This window comes from Pan paniscus, chromosome 5 (genome assembly GCF_029289425.2).
Source record: "Pan paniscus chromosome 5, NHGRI_mPanPan1-v2.0_pri, whole genome shotgun sequence".
NCBI classification, from domain to species: domain Eukaryota; kingdom Metazoa; phylum Chordata; class Mammalia; order Primates; family Hominidae; genus Pan; species Pan paniscus.
The window spans coordinates 107,202,769-107,206,189 of NC_073254.2; the positions used below are offsets into that span (position 1 = coordinate 107,202,769).

At 44.9% G+C, this 3,421-nt stretch overlaps 1 pseudogene; it reads right to left on the bottom strand.

The window, feature by feature from the left end:
- Window positions 1-1,268: 1,268 nt before the first annotated feature.
- LOC100988495 (reticulocalbin-1-like) lies at window positions 1,269-2,300 on the bottom strand (annotated as a pseudogene).
- Window positions 2,301-3,421: the final 1,121 nt, after the last annotated feature.

Genomic DNA, 3,421 nt, shown 5'->3' on the forward strand with positions numbered 1-3,421 from the left:
CAGAATATCACCTTGTCCTCATTCCATAGCATAAGTTGTTCTCGGGTGAGAGGCCCAAGGGTCGTGGATTCACTGGACTAGATGGGACATGATCCAGAACTTTACTACATTTGGCTTCCCAAGGATCCCACCACCTCCTTCTAATCAGTGATCATCGAGGAAACGCATTGTATTCCTATTCACTATCTCAAAGATCAGGCCTACCTCACTGGCATATCAAGAAAGTTTTCTCAAGTATATTTAGTGTTTATAATTTTCCTATAGTTCTTCAAATATATGACATTCATCTTTTTCCCTACCTCTAAATTCCTTTCTTTTTCACATTATCTTTCTTGATTGCTTTTTAGTAGAAAAACAAAGACATGGATTTATTGTGCATATTAGCAGGTCCATCCTGGAAAATGCATGGAGGTTTCATACACATCACTTACAGTGACAGCTCAGAGTATAAAGTCGAGAAGGAAGAATCTGAAATATTAGACTTATTCTGAAATAAGCTTACCTAGGATGATACCACTTTTGATCAGAATTTCCACTTTCCAACTAGTTAACAGTGGCAAATATATAAAATCTGGTAGTTAAAATACATAGCAGTCACTTCATATTACTGCCTCCCCCAACCCACCCAACTTCTGAAGAACAGAGCTTTTTCAAGTTTTGTTCCCCTTTAAGTTTTAATTTAAAAAAAAATTAATAAAAAGGGTTTTTTTGTTTTTCGTTTGTTTGTTTTTTGAGACAGAGTCTCGTTGTGTCGCCCAGGCTGGAGTGCAATGGCGCAATCTCCGATCACTGCAACCTCCAACTCCCAGGTTCAGGTGATTCTCCTGCCTTAGCCTCCCAAGTAGCTGGGACTACAGGTGCCCGCCACCACGCCTGGCTATTTTTTTTTTTTTTTTGTATTTTTTTAGTAGAGACAGGGTTTCACTATGTTGGCCAGGCTGGTCTTGAACTCCTAACCTCGTGATCTGCCCGTCTCGGCCTTCCAAACTGCTGGGATTACAGGCTCGAGCCAGAACGCCCAGCTGAGAAAAAAAACTTTTAAAAAGTCATGCTGTACCAATATATCCCCAGAGAGAACTGCAATTTACCAAGGTTTTCATGTGTTTTGAGAGAAATGTTACTGAAAGAATAGTAATGTCCATTTTCCAGCAAATACTGAGTGAAAAACAATTTTTATACCCCAATCTGAGGTATAAACTTGCTTTTTTAGGAACACAACTGCTGTAAATTAGACAATTGTAGCAACCATCCAAGACAATAACAACGCCTATGACAGTCTGGCATATTCTGGTGAGTGTCTATCAAAGCTCATCATGATTTTTTGTGGGATCTTCCCCATAATTGGTAGCTTGGCTTCCAACAAACATGTTCCAGTTCTCCAATATTTCCTCTTTAGCCTCTGATTCTTGTTTTTGTCTGACTCATATATACTAGATGCCTGGCCTCACCCTGTGCATGATCATAATCTTGAGAGAGGATCCAGTGGCCAATCTCGTCTTTGTCCAACTTCCGGTCCTTGTTCAGATCCCGGCATTCGTTAAATTGCTCCCGTTCTGATAAAACCCAGTCTGGCTCAGAGCCATTCTCCTCATGGGAAAACATAACCACAATATATTCATCCTGATCCACAAACCCATCACCGTTCTTGTCGTTGTCCTCCAGGGTTTCCAAAACCACAATTTCCTTCATATGCTCAAACTCTTCGGTATGCAGAAAGGCAGTGAACTCCTCCCGAGTGGCTGTCAGGGCGCCATCGAGGTCTGCAGCTTTGAATCTTCTCTCGTCACGCGGCAGCATCTTTTTAAAGGTGTAATGATCTGAAGAATCATGAAACTCCGCGGGGTTTCCTAGGTCATAGGTGGCTTGTTTGTATTCTTCCTAGTAAATTTTATCATCCTTGTCCCTATCGTAATCCCGCCAGACTTTGGCGACATCATCGAAGATGTATCTTTTCTGCACCCGTTTGATCCAGGTTTTCAGCTCCTCAGTAGTGCCAAAGCCATCTCCATCATTGTTGATTCGATCAACAATCTTCCCCAGCCTCTCCTTGCTCTTGTCCGGGGTGAGCTGGTCGAAGGTCTTAGAGTCCTCCTTGCCCAGGAAGGCCTCATGGCGGTACCGGAAGCCCCGGTTGACCTCTGGGAGCCGCTCGCCCAGCTCCGAGTCAGGCCGCACCACGCGCTCCTTGAGCACGGTGGGCTTGGCCCGCAGCGCCCGCAGGCCAGCACCAGCGCCAGCAGCAGCTCCAGGACGAGCCCCAGGACTAGCCCCAGGCAGCGGCTGCGGCCACCGCGCGCCATCGTCCAGAGGAGAGGGCGTCCGGGAGGGAGGCGCCGAGTGAGCAACAACAGCGGTAGCTCGGGAATGGGGTCTCGCAGCGCGGCGGCGGCGGCGGCGGCAGCGGCGGCGGCGGGCCTGGGGCCGGCGCGGAGGAAGGGACCCGCCAGTCCCTCCGCCAGGGCCCGCCCCGCGCCGGAACAGAGGTGTGCGCCCCCCGGGCCTCGGGCTGGGAAGCTACGGGCAGCCAATCTATTTCTATTCATAGTGAACCATAGATGTATGATTGAGTGGGGCCGCAAAAATCATGGCAATTTTGCTCAACAACCTCATCTCTTCCAACTTCTACACATAATCACAAAATGCATTACCCTAAACAATAGATTCTTCTCGGAAGAAAAGAGACTCAGACAAGTGACAGTCCGTTATTTCATTCTGTAACAAACTCCTGCCAAAGCTTCATGACTTAACTAAATATTTATCTTGGTCTTAAAATTAGGAAGGAAGATTTTAATTATTGGGATGTATATTAACTCATATATTTCATTCAAAAATGAAGTCTTTTTTTTTATTCTGATGGAAAGTAAGCGTGAATCTCCGCACAGTGACTCATGCCTGTAATCCCAGCACTTTGGGAGGCTGAGGAAGAAGGATTGCTTCAGTCCAGGAGTTCAAGACCAGCCTAGGCAACATAGTGAGACTCCATTTCTAAAATAAATAAATAAATAAATAAATAAATGCCTGTAGTCCCGGTTACTCAGAAGGCTGAGATGGGAGGATCGCTTGAGCCTGAGAGATTAAGGCTGCAGTGAGTTGTAATCGCACCACTTCATTCCAGCCTGGGCAACAGAGTGATACCCATTCTCAAAAAAAAAAAAAAAAAGGAAAGTATGATTTGGCTCATTGGTTTGACAAAGCGACTGGTTTGGCCAATTATTTTACACGTTGGATGTTTTCCATAGATTGAATGAACTAACCCTGAAGCTCCAAGAATTTTACCAAAAATAAGTAAATCACATATCAGGTGAAATATTATACTTGCAAAGGTGAACTAACAACTTTTAGATTTTCCTAGCATTTTCTGTGTATATTGAGATGCCTCTGAGTGAAAGAGTAAGAGGAACTAATAATCATCTGATAACTC